The sequence below is a fragment of the Mytilus californianus genome, unplaced genomic scaffold (assembly GCF_021869535.1).
Source record: "Mytilus californianus isolate M0D057914Y unplaced genomic scaffold, xbMytCali1.0.p SCAF_5, whole genome shotgun sequence".
Classification (NCBI taxonomy): domain Eukaryota; kingdom Metazoa; phylum Mollusca; class Bivalvia; order Mytilida; family Mytilidae; genus Mytilus; species Mytilus californianus.
Window position 1 is genome coordinate 89,673,984 of NW_026262701.1, and position 21,994 is coordinate 89,695,977.

The window sequence follows — 21,994 nt, forward strand, 5'->3', positions numbered from 1 at the left end:
TTTCAGTGCAAAAGAAGTCATTTTAGGTGTGTCTGAGGATTTTGTCAACAGTAAAACAGTTAATAATATTTTGTTGTTATTCAAATATTTTATATACAAATGTAGATGTAAGAACTTATCCCCCACAAAATATGGTGGAATAGAATATTTAAAATATTGGATTAATATAGAAAAATACTCTGTATGTTTCTTAACCCCTGTACAAAAAGTAAAAATGGATCAGAAATGGTATTTGTTAGAAGCAGCTTTTATTTATTTAATTAACAAAATCAATTGTAATATTTATATTTATATTTATATCTTATTATATCTTTATGAGTTGATTGATCTTTCAAGTATTGCTTAATTTTTTATAATGTGTATCTAATACTGTAGTATGTAATTTCAAATGTTTCATCATGAAAAATAAAATAATTACAAAAAAAGTACTACTAATGAAAATCAAGCATCTGGTTTAATACTTCATTTGAGAGGACACTTACAAACAATATTATATTATGATTGTTTTAGTCTTAACATTACTGACAACTTAAAACAACAGAGTATCATGTTTAAAAAAAAATTTAAGAGTTAATCGAAAATTATCCAGGAAAAAAATTGGCAATACAATTATCTAAGTAAAGAGCAATTAAATGTGATTGTTTTAAAAAAAAATGTATAAATCTACATAGTTCAAATCATGATTTAGCACTGCTTCTGAAATTCAGCTGACTGTATTGGAATATTTCATCATTTCAGAGGGACACCCAAAAATGAATATTATAACGAACTGGAAAAGGGTAATTGACACTTTTGAAAAATATACACAAAGAAACTAATACTTTGTTGTTGAAAAAATAAACAATTTCTAAAAGGAACGTGCTCTGTAAGGGAAACAATAGAAATGCGACTTTCCTCCATATTAAATATAAGTAAATGCATAGATTTCTGAACATGATTCAATATTACTTATTGCAATCATCTTATCATTGAAATTTTAATTTCAGACATTTACACGAACAATCAGTGATACAAAAAGGAATATTTGAGAATCAGAGATGTACTATATGTGTTTTCGCAATAAATAGAAAGTATGACTTGAAACGAAACAAAGAAATGGTTCATAACAAACCAACGCAGGACAGTATTCCCCATACATTTACTACAACTAGTAACTATGTGTGTCATGTTTGAGGCATTATATTCGAATCAAGAGCCGGATTGTCAATTCACATAAAGGACAAACACATATTGATATTTAAATTCAAATGTAGCATGTGGGGTGATGGCTTCAGCCGGTTATGGGACTTTAGGGGACACCTCAACCGACGTTGAGACATTAAGAAAAAAATCATCTGTATGATGGAAGTTTTTGTTTTCACCTTTGATTTCTTAAAAAACGTCTTTTTGGGGGCTGAAGAAGTGTCAGTGCTTCTCCAGGGTTTTATCTGACACACAAATTATACCACTGACCGTCATACAAAACAACTGGCACATACAGTCCTTCTTTGAAACATCTTATGACAACATATCTAAGCATTTTCCTCATTATATCTGCTGACATGCTATATCCTTTTAAAGCAAACGCAATATGTACAGCATGCTCCATTTCACTTTTAAACATACGACCCAAATCGCTTAGGAGAAACACTAAAACTTCACTAGCCTTATGTCTCAGTAATCGATAAGATGTTTCAATAAAAGTTTTACATTTGAAATCGACATAAAAAGCATCATCTATTGTGGTAAAATTTGAGGTGGTAACAGCCTGTTCCATGAAATGTCCCAACTGTATAACATGTATAATATTATTAGAACATAAAGTGATGTGAACATGGAAACGCCTTCAGGAAACGAACTTTTGCAATGAATTGTACACAAGTTGTTACATAATCATCAATTTTTTGTCGAAGAGTAGGAATCAAATGATGTTGCTTGGTTGGTATTTTTTGATAATTACGTCGTTTATAATTTTACAAACTAATGTCCAAATGCTTTCGTCAACACTTACTTCTAACACCGAAGTACTTTCTTGAGAGTAAGTGAGAAATATAAATTTATCAGTTTTCAAAGTAGCTATTTCGAACAATATTTGTTGTATATAGTATTTTGGAATAACATACTGAATATGTGTCGTAAAAGTTTTCCCTGGATATGGACATTTAATTTCAACAGCAAGAATGATTTGTCCATTGTTGTTTCTTATATTTCCATCTGGACTAACAGTTATCAAAAAGCTTTTGCTGTTCCTGTGATGGACTCTCAGTAACATGTTCTTCGTTAAAGACTCGTTTGTAATGATTTTGCTGTTTTTTAATGTTTCAAGACCTAGGGATTTGGTGCATGTACTTCCTCTGACGTGTGCTGTATTTCGTATTTTATGCCATACATATGATCTCTGTTTTACGACTCTTGATTCTCTGATGTCTGATTTATCATTTTGGATTTGTGGACAATAATAATTGTCCTAATGGTTTGAGTTTAAGACCTTATCCTCACAACAAAAGTTCCGTAATCCTCTGATCTCTGCTGCTATGCATCATAATGCAACTGAAGGCATGTTCTATGCAAGATGATATGTCGTATAGCGAACTGATCACAAAAGCATACTTTGATATCCTCCAGTCACCGTCTGTCATTTTAAGAAATTTGTCATATGTGATTTGCTTTCCAACTTTCGCTTTTCTGAGATCTGAGATGCCCTATTGACTGTATGATTTTGACACAATGATCTACAACTACAGGTTTCTTATGCTGTGGACAATCTAAAATACTTTCAAGTCTCTCACTTTTAATCTCACGCAAAAGATTTTTCAACTGTTCAATGTGTGTTTTGTCTTCATCTTGTTGTTTCATTTTACTTGACAGTGTTGGCGGGTCTTCGTGGTCCCATAAAGTAACGTCACTTACATTTCCTATCGTAGTTGAGTTTATCTTTTTACCATCAACACATAGCTTAAAAGCTATTTTGTCCGGATCGTTCGCGAGTACTATGTTAATCATTTTACCGATCAACCCAGGCCTGAAAGTTTCCGTGCTTACGGGTGTGATCATCTTGTCTAGGACACTCCAGGAGGGGACAGCGAAATTTAACTCCGAATTCATGGGTTCATATTTTCCTCTCTCAGACATTCCTTCGTTAATATTTCATGTGTTTTTTAGTCCTGACATGACACGAAGAAACTTCCCTTTAAATGATTTATATTTTGTTCTCCAACATCTTTTGAAAAGTTCTGAGTAGCACATTGATGAAGTATAAGATAATGTATACCACTGCACGACGTCACAGAACAAACGGTACGCAATGTTGTAATATGGAAAGGACCCAGATGCCAAAAGTTCATTATACTGTTCAAAAGAATTCAATCCGTCGACATCTCTCAAGTTTGATATAATCTTCGGCAAAATAGACGATAACCATTTAAAGGCGTCTTTCTCAAATATCTTATCTAAATCAGATTCTTTAAAACACTGGTCATGTAATGCATCCGGAAAAAATGTTCAACGAGCTCTTCTGGTCGTTTTAGTTTGAGCTCCTCTGGCTGTTTTCATTTCGGTGAACTTGGACCAACATCTGCATTCTGAAGAGGCTCACAATCGTTAAGAGCAAGATGTATTGATTTTTTATTGGCTGTAATATATTTATTTTTTTAACTTAATTTCATCTGGTATAACGTGAAAATTCCTAGTTTTCAATAAAATTTTGCCGTCAAATGTGCGCTGGATAAAACAAATTCTTGCTTTGGATGACTGATAATTTCAAGGTCCACTATTTCGCCAAAGTTTATAGATGAAAATGTACAATAGAAACACAGAAAAAGCGTTGCTGCTGCCATCACGAATACCTTAAAAAGAAATTAATTTGTGACAGTTTCTGTCAACGGATTGTACAGTGGTTATTTGTCAAAGAGCAAAGAACTTGACACATTTTGTGGAACGAACGGTACTATACGAGATGACGTAATTAAGTATGATATTGTGTTTATTTTCATTTGAAGCTGACGAGGTAAATCCACGTGTAATTGCTTATTATTGATCAAAGTATCGCTTCGCAAAAGTTAATATAAGATAAGATATATACAATTGTTTACCCTAAAAACGTAGATAATTACACCATGCCTGTGCGTTTTGCATCTAGTAGTTTTATCAAACATTTTATACAAAATTTGAAACTTGCAATATCATTATCATTGATAAGATAAACTACCATCTTCATGCACACATTTATATATACTCACATTAGTTCTAGAAAGAGCATTCGAAATTGATGTCATCCAAAATGTTGTTACGATTATCGCTTAGAACGCGTCAACGCCCGGTTTCATTTGTATATACCGGGTGCAGTTCATCGATAAGATAGTTGTTTAAGAACTTTCAGTAGCGTTCAGTACCAGGTAAATATATTAATTTTGACATAATTTTTTTTGTGCAGATTTATAAGGTATGTCTCCCTTTTTTCGAGCTTGGTCTATAATTTTCAATACCCTGATTCAGTCTCATTTATTCATTTCCTTCCATAAAGATTAATTTTCCTTTGTTCAGTTGTCCAAAACTAAAATACAGTAAGCAGTTAAATGGTTATAAAGTACAATTAAAATGAAATCTGTTTTCGGAATTGCGTACAAATGTTTACCTAGCTTTAACGGCCGGAAGTGGCTTTTGACTAACTTTAAAACTAGCAATCATCTCTAGCGGTAAAATTCAGGGTTTTACAATTCTAAAACCTTTTATATTTTGTTGATTAAAACGCACATGCCAATTGGATTTTGTTATTGTAAATATCAATTTTCTCTGTAACTATGACATGTAATTTTATGAGAATAAAGTTCATTCATTCAATTTGCAATTTATATTTGTTTTACGTTTGTTCGATTACATATTCATAAGTATATAAACCTGTTAGAGCTATTTTCCTAATGCTTGTAGTTTAAAGGTTTGTTTGTATAAATGTTTGCTCAAGCATTGCAATTAAAATTGACATCTGAAATCAATAAATAGGCTTATATACATTATAATTAAATGTTATTGGATGGTAAGTATAATGCAGAATGTAATGTAAACAAGCTGAAGCCCCGCCTATCTATTGATTGCTAATGTCATTTGATCTTTTTTTTTCTTTTTTTTTTGTTTGGTTAAGATTATAAAGATCTGACTTTCTATTATACAGGCAAAAACACAATACAATTTTCTATGTATAAAATTGGAATGTAAAGTGAACAGTTAAAGATATGTCTCAATAGTGGTTATACTATCATAAATAATTTTATTGTACATAAAAACATTTTTGGCAAGAAATTATTCTTATACATAAACAAAAAAACAATAAAGAAATTAGACATTTTCTTACTAGAAATTTACAAATTTACAATTAGTCTTTATACTGATATTTTTTGTTGAGATGGGTGGGGGGGGGTATAATTCTACGAACTTAATCAGCATTGAAATTCATTAAAACTTAATTCATTTTCAGTTATCATTATTTTTAAAATATATATAACAGACAAAATAAGCAATAACTATTGGAGACTCAGTTCGTCAAATGTATTATTTCAGTACCCAAAATCGGAGAACAAAAGAGACAACTCATTTACAATTGCAAGCTGTTCAATGCACAAATAATAAACCTTACAAATAAAAAATCAGGGGCAACACCATCCAATTATAACACAAGGACCAAAGCACAAGCTGCCGAGGACAGCTACTCCACAGATTTAGAAGAGGTGTTGGTAAACATAACTGAACAAGCACAAGACAACGATCAAGCAGAGAGTGCAGACATTGTCAACATAACTGCAGACGACACAGTAGCAAATAACCAATTAGATTTACAAGACACCAAAGAACCAGAAGAAGAACCAGAAGCCGAACATACAAATAGTTCAAAATATACCAATAGGTTTGACAAATCATTCAAAAAGAGTAATGTTACACATAATTTTAGCACATATTCATGACGAAACAAGTTAGGTTCCTGCCATTTGGTGGACCATGTTTGAGAAATATCTCAAATTACAAAATTACCAAAATGACGCAGCTAAATCTGCATTTTTATTTCATGTTGAGGGACAAGCTTCAACATGGTATCATTCGTTACCAGCAGCAACACGGGATGATCTCACAAACTTAAAAGCAGCTTTTCTTGACAGATTTAAACATCACAATACAAACAATGAGTTGTACCGCTTAAAACAGCATCCACATGAGACAGGAATACAGTATTTAACTAGAGTACAAAACCTAGCAAGTGGTGCACAGAACATTAGTCAGCAGACAATTGTGGGTTTATGCAAAAATGGGTTTAACCCAGATAACAAACCGTTTGTGGTAGGGAAAGATCCCAAAACGATTAACGAATTAAGGGAATCAATAAACCTTGCAACAAGTGTAGAAGAATGCAAAGCAAGTGAGGTAAACACGAACAATACAAATATTAGTACACAAAATGTTCAAAAATTAAATAAAGAGAGTGTTAACAATGTACAATCCATTAATGATTTATGTTCTTCTTTAGTAGCGGGTGTTAGATCAGTGTTTAAAGAAGAAGTGATGGCAGTGGGTGTGCAAAATGTGCAAAACAGGCCAAATTACAGCCAAAATTATAGAGGACAAAGGCATCAGTCACTGACGAAGTGCAAGATTTGTGGTAAGTCACATGTATTTGATAGGAGAAAATGCCCAGCATACAATGTCGAATGTTTTAACTGTCACAAGTTTGGTCATGTTAAAGAGGTATGTGAAAAGAAAGAATTCGATGAACAAATGGCAAAATCATAAAACTATCAACCAAGAAGCCACAGTACAGGTCAGGTCATTGACACACAAATTTAAGGCAAAGGACACAACACCAAAACAGGAATTTCAAAAACAAAAAAAGAAAAATATAAAAATGAACATTTTAAATTACCACAAGTTGCACAGTTGTCAAAATTAAATGGCAACACAGTTCACGTTACAATTAAAGGTAACAATGTAAAAACTTTGGTTGACACAGGAGCAGCTATAAGCTGTTGCTCAGTAAATTTACTTAAATCTTTAGAAATTGATCTTAAACAATATTTCATTCATCTATCGCTTCATGTCTTTTCCAAAATGCAACAGAGTATGATTCTAGGATTTGATTTTCTAACTGAAAATGGAGCAATCATTGATTGTCCAACTAACACTCTGTTTATCCCAGAACCAGACACTGATGAAAAACTTGTCCATTCTGTAGAGTTAAACAATGGTTAAGCTCGCACTAAGAGACACATTAAAATCAAAGCTTTGCATCAAGTTGACATTCCAGTCAAAGTGTCCAATTTAAGAAACCAAACTGCTCTCTTAGAACCCTTGTACACATTACCAAGTCAATCATTAGTTGGTGCAAAGTGCATTGTTCAACTGGATGACACTGGCAATTCTTACATGAACCTGACACTAGTAACTCGAATTTAGCTTGAACGGACAAAAATGCATTAACGGCATTTAAAAAAGATTAATGAAAATTGAATAAAGATTGACAAAAATTAAAAATTATTTTTAATGCATTTCAATCCATATCAAATCATTTTAATACCAGTCAAATAGATTCCCTTGCGGTCATTCAAGTTATTTGAGATGTTGTTAAACTGCGTCCCCGTTAAACGGAATCAAACTGATGCTAAGTCCTTTAAAACTTTAAAGTGTCCGCCTTTTTGTAAGGTAAATCACTCACGCGGTACAGCATCCGCGTGTATCTATCGTTTAACCGTTCCGAGCGTTATCGATTTTAGTCAGAAAAGTAAAAATGTACCTCTTACAAATATTCACATTAAAATTAAATAATGACAAATACATGTGTAAACTAAGTTTAATTTTTTTATAGTTAATGATGCCAGATTTTTAAAATGCAGCGAAAAGTTTAATTAGTTCTTTTTTTTTTATTTGTAAACACGCAGCAGCTCTTAAGAAAAAAAAAGTGACTGTGATAAAAAAAAAATTATTTTCCTTGAAATAAAACGAGAAAGCTGGTAGTTAATAAAGGGACCAAAATGAGCATGTTTGATGAATGCCAATTGATATCGTACGCAAACTTTAATCTATATGAAGGTATCGTCTGATCAAAAATGTAATTTCGTCGAGAATATACGATAATATTTGCCACGGTACGTTAAGCAAATTTAATTGAACCAATTCCGTCCCGAACTTTTAAAAATTCACATTAAAACATATCTTTTTTTTTTGGTCTAATTTGCCTGGAAAATTAAAATTTCGTTTAGTTTAAACAGTTTTAAATGCGCCCCGTACTCGTATACCGGATACCAAATATACATGAACACTGTTTGTCTTGAGTCTGATAGTGCTCTGCTAGTCATTACTAAATTCATACGTGTAAAACTATACAATTTTACTCATCTGCCTTCAACACAAAGTCTTGGCTAACACCGAACAGCAAGCTATAAGGTGCCCTAAAATGACCAGTGTAGAACCATTCAAACGGAAAAACTAACGGTCTATATATTCGACTTTTGAAATACATAATCAAACAACAACCACTAAACAGCAGGTTAGGGCAGATGCAAACAAATGCAGCGGAGTTCAAAAGCCCAAATACACGAATAATTCTCGAGACTTAAGTGACATTGTTTTAATAAGATTAGAACCTTATATGTGTTTATTTTAAAGCCAAAGATATAAGTTTGTAAGAAAAATATTGACTTACCAATTCTAATAGCTAAGAAAATTTCCTTTTGCTAAACGATGATAACATTTTAACATTTTGGTATACGTTATAATTCATAATCTATTTCTGAAACGACTTCTCGCCTTGAACATGTATGAAATGTTTGCCACTGGACGTTAAACAACTATTAATCAATCATTCAAATTGTGCTTTAAAAATGAATTAAGCCGCAAGTGTATCCAACAATGAGTGCTGTTGTTTGTTTGTCCATTTAACATATACTGAATTCGTTTTTGTCAAGAATTATATTTCTTAGAAGAGTTCAAGTATGTAAATAAATTCATAGGGTATCATGTGCTAGTTAAAATTTTTCAGTGAAATCAGTATTGTGTGTCCAACGTTCTTTCATGCATATCAAATGTTGTATCCACTTTTTGCTGTTCGTAGTCTGTTAGTCCTCGGTCTCCAAACTTTAGCACACACTTATGTAATGATCAATCTCGAAAGGGGGAACCTTTTTTTTTTATAAAAAAAAAACTAAAACAATTTCTATATTCTATCATTCAATTAACAGATGTACACCTAAGATTTTCAACTATAGATGTTGAATTAAAAAAAAACAATAATAAGTCCCAATGTATTTTTATGGCAAACATATCTAATGGGTTGTTTTCTCATGCAAAATAATTATTTTTTCAAGATAATAGTGTTATCAGATATGTTCTTTGACACGTGTCTTACGGGTCACCGATTTTCGGCAAAATCAAAGAAAATCAGCAAGTGCCTAAACATTAGTTTTAAGAATGTTGATGTTGTATTAATATATGGAACATGTCTTCATACCAAAATAGAGTACTCACATTTAATTTTCTTGTAAATGAAATTGGGAATGAATATGGGGATAATAGACGTCATACTCAACTCCGAAATATATAAAAGAAACTAAAATTAAAATTATACAAGACTAACAAAGGCCAGAGGCTACTGAATTGTGACAGGCGCAAAAATGCGGCGAGGTTAAACATATTCATATTTTTTTTTCGAATTGTCTTTTTTTGTGAAATTATTCAGCAACAAATTAATCTATTTATTTTTAATACAATGAAACAAGATTTTTTTAACGAAATGAAGTATTTTTTCGTCCCTTATATTCAAAGGAAATAAACAATTTGGCAAAAAAAAAACAACTCCCCCCATCCTTCTCTTCACCCCCCCCCCCCCCCTTAAATCCAGAAAAGAATGAATTGACATTTTATTAAGAATAAATGTAAAATCATAGATAAACTGCTATTATATTCTTATTAAGATCTACATTTTAACAGATTCGGGGACTAATATTTCTCTAAAAGCCCATGCATACACTAATATGTGTGTGTTTTTTGTTTCAAGTTATTTCAATTATCATTTACATGTATGAGGCTATAAATGGGACCGCCATTTATAAGTATATGAATGGGGTTTACAGATTTGAGAATTATGGGGAAACTAAGTTAATAAGAAGCGAGGCAAAAAAACACTAGATAACAGATTATAGAGGTGGTGTAACCCGAATAATTCAGTCGTTATATTCCGCTGATTAATTCACAATTGTACGAATGTTGACATTGATAGAAATAGTTTTTATACGCCCGTCAATTTTGGACGGGACGTATTATGGTATACAAATGTCCGGTGTCCGTCCGTCCGTCTGTCTGTCCGGCGTAAACATGTCGCACCGTAACATCAGAACAACTTATCCAAATTTTATGAAACTTAACATAGATGTTTCTTATGATGATCAAACGACCTGTATACTTTTTGATGAAAATAAGATTAAAACTTTTTGAGTTACGGGACTAAAACAGGTGTGTGTTTTTTTTTGTTTTTTTTTTCACATGTCGCGCCGTATCTCAAAAACAATTTATGATTATTGCTTAAAACTTTACACACTTCTTAGTTATATTAATCTTAAGATCTGTATACTTTTTGGTGATGATTCAAAATTTTATTTTAGAGATATTGAGTATTTTGTTAAAAACGGGGGAGGGGTTTTTCCACATGTCGCGCCGTATCTCAAAACAGTTTATGACTATTGCTTAAAACTTTACACTCTTCTTAGTTATATTAATCTTAAGATCTGTATACTTTTTGGTGATGATTCAAAATTTTATTTTTGAGTTATTGAGTATTTTGTAAAAAAAGGGGGAGGGGTTTTTCACATGTCGCGCCGTATCTCAAAAACGATTTATGATTATTGCTTAAAATTTTACACACTTCTTAGTTATATTAATCTAAAGATCTGTATACTTTTTGGTTTTGATTCAAAAGTTTATTTTTGAGATATTGATTTTTTTTTTAAAAGGGGGGTTTTCACATGTCGCGCCGTATCTCAAAAACGATTTATGATTATTACTTAAAATTTTACACACTTCTTAGCTGGCGCGGATCCAGAGCTTAAAGCGGGGGGGGTTGTGAGAAATGTTTTTGAACATTAGAGAAGTTTTCTTTTTATACCAAACAATATGTTTTTTCAATAATTGGCACACTTTTTGTTCATCCGGCATATGGTAACTCAAAATAAACTTTTTAGATTAGTTTAATTATTTAATTACAGATCGTATCCACCCGTTTTGCAATTGCTGTATCAGCCCTTGCATCTATTCCACTAGCCGTCTTATCATGTGTGTCAAGTCTTGTGATCTTAATAAGGCTGTTTGGTGGTATCTTTCCTTTTCTTTTTTTTTGGATTAACATTCACCATTTGCTTAACCCAATTCTGAACGGTTTTTTAACAAACTGTCCGGGGTTGTCGTCAAGCTTTTTAACCCGTACATTTCTTGTTTATGAAAAGGAAAAGAACTAGGTGGATTCCAGTTTTCATTTAGAATGCTATACATTTGAGCACTAGGTACAGATGTGGAAATAAAGTTTGCAATATACTAAAATTCAGCTGGTGTCATTTTCAAAAAAAAAATCTTATGGATATGATAAGGTGAAAAAGTATTTGTCTTCAAATCAAGCTAACAGAAAACGTCGTTTAATCATAAAACCACCAAAGTGATAAAATATAGGGATAGCAGCCTTGGATTGTCTTACTTAAATCCTTTCATCCTCTAATTATCAATTAAGTTTCCCTCAGGCCAATGTAATTATGACATGTGTATATTTAAAGGAGTGTAGCGACAACGTGTCACCCTATTCAGTTATATAGATACAATGGATAAGCGTGGATTCTTGAAAAAGAAACCATGAGCCCGGAGGGCATTGTATCTATAACTTAAACTATTGTGTTTATTTCTTTTCAAAATTAAAGACTTTTCTTAATTAGAAGGTATTGTAAGTGAGTTTAAATAACCATGTTATCGTATCCAACGATGCATTGATAATTCTCAGATCACAATTAATTGGTTAACAAAATACAAATATAACATACTACCTTTAAAGATTTATATTATCAGGCATCTGAATATTATCTGTTTTTACAAAATAAGACATATTCCAACTTATTTCTAATAAAATTGAGAATGGAAATGGGGAATGTGTCAAAGAGACAACAACCCGACCAAAGGGCATATATAAAGTATATATAATAAGTATGTTACCGAAATTTCTAGCACTCTAGGCACATCACGATTTTCTAGCATAGGAATTTGCGAACAAATATTTGTAAAATTATGTAGTAAAACAGATGAAATCATACTATATTTATACAACAAAAATTGACAAATAGAATGTAATCATTTTTGTTTCAAACATGTGAAATAGACAATAATAATCCAAAAAATAAACGGTAAAACACGCCATTATTACAAAAATATCCACTATAACATGCAAAATTAGAAAAAAAAACAGAATTGGGACAACAGAGATAATACAGGGAATCGAACCTAAACCGACAAATCCCTATCTTTTAACTCGTTGATTTTAAGCATGATAACCTCGCGGATTCCAACTTATACTATACGACTGCCCATTGTGTATATATAAAGGTACAACCCCTGTGTGTCCGATGTTCATTTATATATATATATAACAGACATCTAAGTTGTAACCCATTGGTAGCCGAGAGGTTTCGTCGATGTGTAGATGTCAGTCATTCATAACAGATTTCAAGGAAGGGTTCGATTCCCAGTGAAGGCATATACAAATTACAAAAATTAAAGGTAAGTTTTTAAATTAATTCCATTAGTGAACAGAAATCAGTAAATTAGCCAATTCAAACTTAATGAAATTAGACACACAAAGGAAACAATTGAATATAATTTGGTGAGTTCATTTCAGCGGCAGATTTAGGAAGCGTTGATTCTAGAAAAAGAATCCACGGTAAATGAATAGGCTGACGTCACCACAATGGTTTAAGTTATATAGATACAATGGATAAGCGTGGATTCTTGAAAAAGAAACCATGAGCCCGGAGGGCATTGTATCTATAACTTAAACTATTGTGTTTATTTCTTTTCAAAATTAAAGCCTTTTCTTAATTAGAAGGTATTGTAAGTGAGTTTAAATAACCATGTTATCGTATCCAACGATGCATTGATAATTCTCAGATCACAATTAATTGGTTAACAAAATACAAATATAACATACTACCTTTAAAGATTTATATTATCAGGCATCTGAATATTATCTGTTTTTACAAAATAAGACATATTCCAACTTATTTCTAATAAAATTGAGAATGGAAATGGGGAATGTGTCAAAGAGACAACAACCCGACCAAAGGGCATATATAAAGTATATATAATAAGTATGTTACCGAAATTTCTAGCACTCTAGGCACATCACGATTTTCTAGCATAGGAATTTGCGAACAAATATTTGTAAAATTATGTAGTAAAACAGATGAAATCATACTATATTTATACAACAAAAATTGACAAATAGAATGTAATCATTTTTGTTTCAAACATGTGAAATAGACAATAATAATCCAAAAAATAAACGGTAAAACACGCCATTATTACAAAAATATCCACTATAACATGCAAAATTAGAAAAAAAAACAGAATTGGGACAACAGAGATAATACAGGGAATCGAACCTAAACCGACAAATCCCTATCTTTTAACTCGTTGATTTTAAGCATGATAACCTCGCGGATTCCAACTTATACTATACGACTGCCCATTGTGTATATATAAAGGTACAACCCCTGTGTGTCCGATGTTCATTTATATATATATATAACAGACATCTAAGTTGTAACCCATTGGTAGCCGAGAGGTTTCGTCGATGTGTAGATGTCAGTCATTCATAACAGATTTCAAGGAAGGGTTCGATTCCCAGTGAAGGCATATACAAATTACAAAAATTAAAGGTAAGTTTTTAAATTAATTCCATTAGTGAACAGAAATCAGTAAATTAGCCAATTCAAACTTAATGAAATTACACACACAAAGGAAACAATTGAATATAATTTGGTGAGTTCATTTCAGCGGCAGATTTAGGAAGCGTTGATTCTAGAAAAAGAATCCACGGTAAATGAATAGGCTGACGTCACCACAATGGTTTAAGTGCTGGATAGTCAATTTATAGTAAAGATAACATTAAAACAAGAATTATTTTAAGATTTTCAAGCGGGGGGGGGTTGCGAACCCCCCCCCCCCCCCCCCCCAACCCCCCTAAATCCGCTAGTGCTTAGTTATATTAATCTAAAGATCAGTATACTTTTTGGTTTTGATTCAAAATTTTATTTTAGAGATATTGAGTTTTTTTGTAAAAAAAGGGGGTTTTCGCATGTCAGGCCGTATGTCAGAAACTATAATAACAATTCACACACAAGACGACGGGCGTATCATGCGCTCATGGCGCAGCTGTTTATTTGAAAATATTTTATCGAACTTTAATATCGTAATCTGTAAAGTTCAACGAGACTTTTTTTACCTTTTTGCATGGACTGTCTCGGATATAACGATAACGCAAATCACGTGTATTAAACATGGTGTAGGCCCAGGAGGATATCATTTCATTAATTTATCACTTCCTAATATCCAATCCACAGACACGAGTCACACGACATCCCCGTATCTTCTAATTTTACTAGTATACGAATTACCAACAAATTTGGCATTTACCAGTTGTTGACGCTTGTAAGAAAATGAATAGTTAAGTTCGAATTATTATTATTTCAAATGTCAAAAACACTTTAAGTATTATAACAGATCATTTAAAAATCAAACTAAATAAGAAGTATCACAGCTCAGATCGGCCAATGTCACTCATTAGGACTTATAACTAATTGAAATAATGACACATTGCTTATAGTTTGCCTAACGCTAATTTGAATCGTAAGATATTACTAAAAACTTGTAGTATCAAAATTGAATTGCATAAATTAAAAAGAAATACATTGTGTATCTAAAGTATTTTCATCAGCTTTCCGGATGACCCTAATAATATTTACCTTTCAAATGATTTTTCTACAGAAGGTTATATATCTTCTCTCTGGTCACTAAATTGCCCTAAAGCTAAAAGTCACCGTTAGATGTATAGTAGAAGGCAAAAAACGCTTAATTGTTAATTTCTGTGTTATTTGGTCTCTTGACGAGAGATTATACCACAGCTCCTTATTTTTTTAGATTTGTTTGGGTTCAATGTGCAAATAATGCAAAAACATATTATATAGTATCTTTAAAATGAAACGGTTTGTAGAAATACCGCAATGGACTTCTTAGTGCACTAAGGACACAAAAACGATGTTTTAAGATCACAAAGAACATGGATATAAGTATATAACTCAAAAATATAAAGTTTGGTATCAATAGATATTGTAATTTTGAAGTAAAATGACTTTTTAATCAGCGCGTGCCACTCGGCACGTGACCAACGGCTTATTGCAAATTCCCAATCATTAAGTTCAATCAACCATATCCAAATAACAATCGTCTTTTGATCGTTACTAATTGATTAATTAATGATAGTTGTTGAATAAACCTAACGGTTTAGGATGTTATAATTTCAAGCTGATGAAAGAAAAACTAAAAACTGAATTTTATGTTTACTTTGCCTTTGTTTTATTTTGTTTTGAAGGAAATTGCTTAAGTAAACTTGTTTTTTTTTTTTTTAAAGAAACCTGTTTTGAGATAGAAATTGAGAACAAAAAATGCTTCTGAGATTTCATTTCCACATTTACAACTCTATAGTTTACATACTATCATTATACCTTGAAAGACATTTGAGAGTAAAACATATTCTTCAAAACCCGATTATAGAAGTGATATAGAAAGACTTCAAGAGGTTAATATTATTTTCAAAAAGAGAATAATCATATTAAATTGTCTTCTATGAAAGTTACCTTTATTACGGATGTCATTGTTTTTTATTGTCATTCTCCGCCATATGTGTATTTTGTATAATTATAAAATTCAATTATGTTATTAATATAACACTGATGCATTTAAAAAATAATGTAAACCATATATTCTTGCTCCTAAATAAAACTCTTATAATCTTATCCTTAGTAAATCTAGTATGTGTACCCATTAAAAGTATTTCGGTTGAACAAAATTAGCGTTCTATAACTAAAATTTGGCCCAGTGATTTCAGAGGAGAAGATTTTTTGTAAAAGCTAACGACAACGGACGCAAGATGAGCTAAAAATAAGGGTAGAAAATACGATATTACATAGAAGTAAAAATATAACAGACAGAAATACAAAAAGCACCATATAACTGCATTAATCATGTTTATAAAATATTTCAGGTCTGCAAAAACATCACTATCAATCAAGCATATAAAAAAACATTTTCTTCTACTTAGAATATTACAGCAGGTCTTGTCAACCACACCAAAAACAGTACTTTTAAAAAGATGTATAAACTTATCATCATCAGATAAAATATTAAAATCACCATTACTTCTTTTTAACTTCATAAAATAAACTTTCACGTAAATCTGCATATAAAGGACAGTCTAATATAATATGTTTCTCATCTTCAGTTTTACATGTTTAATCAGTATACAAAGTGGATTCTAAACGGTCAAGATTTTTCGAATTTCGGGATGTCGGGATTTAACTGTTTTCAAATTCGGGACTTCGGGATTTCATGTTTTTAAGCCCAGGATTTCGGGATCAGGACCCTCCGACCCCCCCCCCCCCCCCCCCTCACAAAAGATATGATCATAAAATTTAAAATAATGTATTTTTACAAAGTCTATTTCTATATGCCATGTCCTTTGTGAAAGTTGTATCATTCCATCAGGTCCTTAGTGCACATTTTTCTTCTTAGTGTACGAAGGAGGTCCTTTGCGGTATTTCTACAAATGTGCTGCCTTGGAGCCTTTATATCAGGAGACTGAATTATCGAGAGCTTCTAAACACCACCTAAGCCGCCTTTGTGCACTAAGCTCCTTTAACTGGGCCAAGCCCATGATGGGATAGTGTTATGAATAAAAAATAAACGTACCGTCAAATGTAGTTTTTCCACAAGATATTATATTATCTGATGTTGTTTGTCAAACAAATCAATCAACAAAGAAGCATGGATATTGAGCACTTGTACATGTATAACACTTGTACATAAGTTTAATCATTAATAATGACAACTATCCATTTTTTGCATATTTTTTTAATTTGAGGTTTCATATGACTTTAAGATCAATACCTCTCTATCTCTTCTAATTACGAAAACACAAGAATTATTTTTTTTTTTTTAGTTTGAAGTTATTTCTTAAAGATTTATTGGATCAATTAACAAGGTGATTAGACATTACACAAGAAGAGCGCGTGCCACATTAAAATAATAACATATTTTTTAAACTTTAAATAAGGAATCGTTTTGAAACTTATTTTTTATTAAGTTTTTGAAAAAAGTCATATTAATGGAAATTAGTTTAAAAAGTCAAAGTTCAAAGTCATAAAGAAGTGTTCCGTGTAGAAATATTTTCGAAAGTCTAGTTTGTTCATAATTTCTCTATGTAAAACGGTTTTGTAAACTTCTTTAAATAAATTCGGATCTTCCCTCATTTGATCACCAGCATGGAGAAATTGTTCCCAGATGTATTGTGAGATGACACGTCCAGGTATTCAAGCGATTTCCTGTCGGACTTTAAAACTCTTATTACACAATTACATAAAGCAAGTTGGTGCATCACTTGACCTCTGAGGGTATTGATCAGTGTACACGGCCGATAACTTATAACTTCACGGGTAGTAACCTCATATTGAAAAGCGTTTAGTACAGTGGTTTTGTCATAGTTTGGTAAAGATGAACATGGTTGTGTTAAGTGTTTTTGATGACAAACAGTGTCAAAATATAAACATTCGAATAGTTTGTTAAAGGAAATAATGACAACAAACTCAAGCTGGTAAGTATCTTTGTTTATAGCTAATATGTTAGTACATCAAAATTTGTATTATATAGTTATTGATTTGACACAGAATAATGCTTGCGTATGTCAAAATTTAAAAGTTGTGATTCGTTTCTAATAAATAAAGAAAAGTGGTTTGCTTACTGTCTGCTACATTACATATTTTGTTATGATATAAAACTGCCGTCAATTTTCCCGAAAAACAGCCCCTAGTGCACACAATTTGAGATTACAGAATATTCGGTGTCATGGTTTGGTTCATTCGTGTCATGGTTTATTTCATGTTGAACATGGTTCAGTTATGTGATTCTATTCGTGAATGAAGGAAGAGTAACTATCAAAATAAACAGACATTTTATATATATTGAAATACTCTTTTTTAAATCGTTTTATTTGGAATACAAAAGGACATATATACGCACATTTTATGTAGTATTATATATATTAAGTACATGCGGTTTGATTGCCAATGAGATAACTATCCACCCGAGACCAAAATGACGTAGATTTAAGCAACTATATGTCGTCGTACGGCCTTCAACAATGAACAAAATCCATACCTTTTAGCAAGCTATAAAAGGCTCCGACAAAATTTTATGAAAAAAAATTTAAATGAGAAAACCAATGTATTATACAATATTACAAAAACATAATAATTTTTATTCGTTCGTAATAATAATTGATAAAAGTGCACATTAAATCGGCTTCATTCTAATTCGGAATTGTGATTTTTCATATATTTAAATTCTAAACTTGTGTGTATTTTTTTTTTTATTTTAATTTTACTAATAGTTTTTACAAATTTTACAAGTGATGCCGCTCACGATATCATCGACAGAGTCAATCATGGACATACGGAGAAAATAATCTATGTGAAACAGAAGCAGCGCTTTCTGTTTTTGTAATTATTATCCCAAAAGTTAGTTTAAAAGAGCAGTGACTATTTGAATTATAAAAGCAAAATAACAAAAATACGGGACTTTGCAGAAAATTCTTAACGGAAAGTCCCTAATCAAATGGCAAAACCAAAAACTGAAACACATCAAACGAATGGATAACAACAGTCATATTCCTGACTTGGTACATACATTTTTTTCTGTAGAAAATGGTGGATTAAACCTGGTTTTATAGCCAGCTTAACCTCTCACTTGTATGACAGTTGCATAAAATTCCATTATATTGACGACGATGTGTGAACAAAACAAACAGACATAGTAGGTAAAAATGTCAAAAAATAAGGGTACAGCAGGCAACATTGTGTTATAATCTTAGTCACTATAAAAACAAAACAAATATTTCAACAAAGAAAAACAAAAAGGCATATCGACAAAGCACATAAGCAAAAACGAAAGACAAGAATACAAAAAATTACCATAGCACAATAACACAATGACGGGATGTATAAGTACCGAGCCACGTCAAATGGATTGGGCCAAAATAGACTAAACAGTTAAAGTAATAATTTACAAAGACAAATTAAAGAGTACCATAACACATCATTAAGGTGACAAACAACGTCAGTACTTAGAATGTTTACTTATAGACCATCGTTTATCATTTGTGAAGTTGAAAAGGAATATTTACCCACAAGGTCTTCCGATGAACTTTTTTTGGAAAAAGGACGAGACGTTCTTTGACATACCACTGGTTCGTCAACTTTCTGCTCAGACACTGGTGACGGTTTACAAAGTCTGAGTAGCATCTGCAAGCTCTTGAATATCGAATGAGTTGGGAAATGTATATTCCATATGCAGGAGAAGTTGGTATATTGTTATTGAGGTTGGAGAAACTGATAATTTTAAAATTAAAATCGTCTCGTTTGTCATAGATTCTGGTACTAAGATGACCGCTCATGTCAAATTCGAGGTATAAGTCTAAAAATGAGACAGAGGAAGCCGTGTCTGTTGTTACTTTAATCTCTAGTTCTTGGGGATATATTAATGGAATTCAATCAGAAAAGTCAGGATTGTTAATGGAAAGACAATGTATATGAATGTGAAATTAAATAATCTGGCTTCTTTGATCTTCTTGTTTTTTACAAATGTTTGAAGGAACTCCGACTAATATGAAGATAAGAAGAGGTCGCTGCCGCACAGTTCGCTCCCATAGAAATACCTACAATTTGGTGACAATTCTACCTCCAAATTCAACAAATATTTTGTCAATAAGAAACTCCAGCATACAGATCACTTGTTCCTCTGTGTAGCATGTTTTTTTTTTGTTCACTATTAACAAAATATGCCGTATGGTATCCAAAAGTAATAAATGTTTAGCGCGCGCTACCATTTTTATGTTGAAAAGCATTGTAGATTTAAATTATTTCTTTTAGACGATTTTTCAATTACACATAGGGAATGGTGGTACACAGGGTTGAAAAATTAAACGTTTTGATAGAACAAATTTCAGAGAAATATCGAGATATACATTTATTCAGATGTTCTTTAAGAGTTTTGTTTTAAAATCCATAAATGGTTGATACCACTACGCGAGTAAACAGTTTCACGGTATTTCTGAAAACCCTCTTTCATTGCGGAAAGAATCTTTGTCAATCTAACGGACAATTCTTTCGTCGAACATGCAGATGAGCTGGCAATGTACGGCCGTTTGTATGGAATTTTGTGAAGCTTAGGTATCCAATACAAACAAGGTAAGTCCTCCGATTTGCTGCTCAAAGTAATGTTCATTGAAGCTATTAAGGATTAATGAATCACCAAAATCTCATCCTTTTCAAATAATGTGTTTGTATGTGGGATTACATGAGTGCTCATTTATTCCTAATTCTTTTACAAGACAATCGTAGTAGTACGATTTGCATACAAAGACAAGTCACGAACAGTTAAATTGTTTAATGTACGCTTTGCCAATTACAGCATCTAATTTTGGTTTTAAAGGCGTTTTTTTTTTCTTCTTAGTCAGTTGGTCAGTTGGTAAATTGTGTAACTTCGTTTAATTACAGGCGTTTTTAAACAAACTATCAATATTGATCTGAAACACATACATATTAATTTGGATCTAAACCATGACAAACTTGATCAAAACCATGACGAATTTCTAGACACTTAACCGAACCTTGTCATAACTTAACCAAACCATAGCAATTTCGATAGTTTGCTTATTCTTCGTTAGTTTTTTTAAAACAACAATTCCAATGTAGATCGTTTGACTAACAATGCAAATTAAAACATCTTATTTGCTTTTTATTTGCTCGTTTGAATAGAACTGAGGCAATCGTTCGGGGAAGTAACTTAACACAACCATGTTTATCTTAACCAAACTATGACAAAATCACTGTACTAAACGCTTCTCGATATGACGAGGTTACTACCCGTGAACTTTCCATTTTGAAAATATCAGGTGTAATATACATCTTTGTCTTGCGTGTCCGATAATGATATACTATAGTCATTACTTATACGCTTGTTTATAAATAACGTTTCTGGTGTTTAGAATGATATTTATGAAAATCTTAATAATTCTCCAAAAAAGATCTGATAAAATAAAAATCTATTTACATATTTTCCAAGGGTATATACTCGTTGTCAATAGATATGGACATTTGAAACATACACATTATAAATGATTTCACAAAATGTACGCACTTGTCGATCATTGGTTTATACGCCTTGAAAGAATGTTATGGAACTATAATAATAATAGACAGTCTCAATTTAGAATATATACATATATATACATATTGAATATACGAGAGAAACATTCAAAACCAATCTGATTTAAAAACAGGTCGAAGTATTACTCGCTTTAATTTGGTTCGTCGAAGTTGTGGACAAAGTAAAATTACAGATTTATCTTTCGGTTAGATTATTTCGAACAGTTTAAGAAATTCGTCATCATCGCAATTGTTGGGTATAATCAAAGACATATGTCTAATGTATAATAATGTGAACATGGTTCTAATAGTACCTTATGTCAATTTTCCTGTTCCGACATGCATGTTATATATATGCCACTGGACGTACATTAATGATCCCCAAAAAGAATTTCTGAATAATATGATTTATGATAGTTTGTATGAGTGTAACCATTGTAACCAATGTAACCATTATGTCAATGGGGGTTACAAAA

General features: G+C 31.8%; 1 long non-coding RNA gene across 3 annotated transcripts in view; it reads right to left on the reverse strand.

The window, feature by feature from the left end:
• LOC127701730 (uncharacterized) overlaps positions 1–21,994 on the reverse strand; it is a 384,212-nt gene that overhangs the window by 77,886 nt on the left and 284,332 nt on the right. The window lies entirely within an intron of this gene.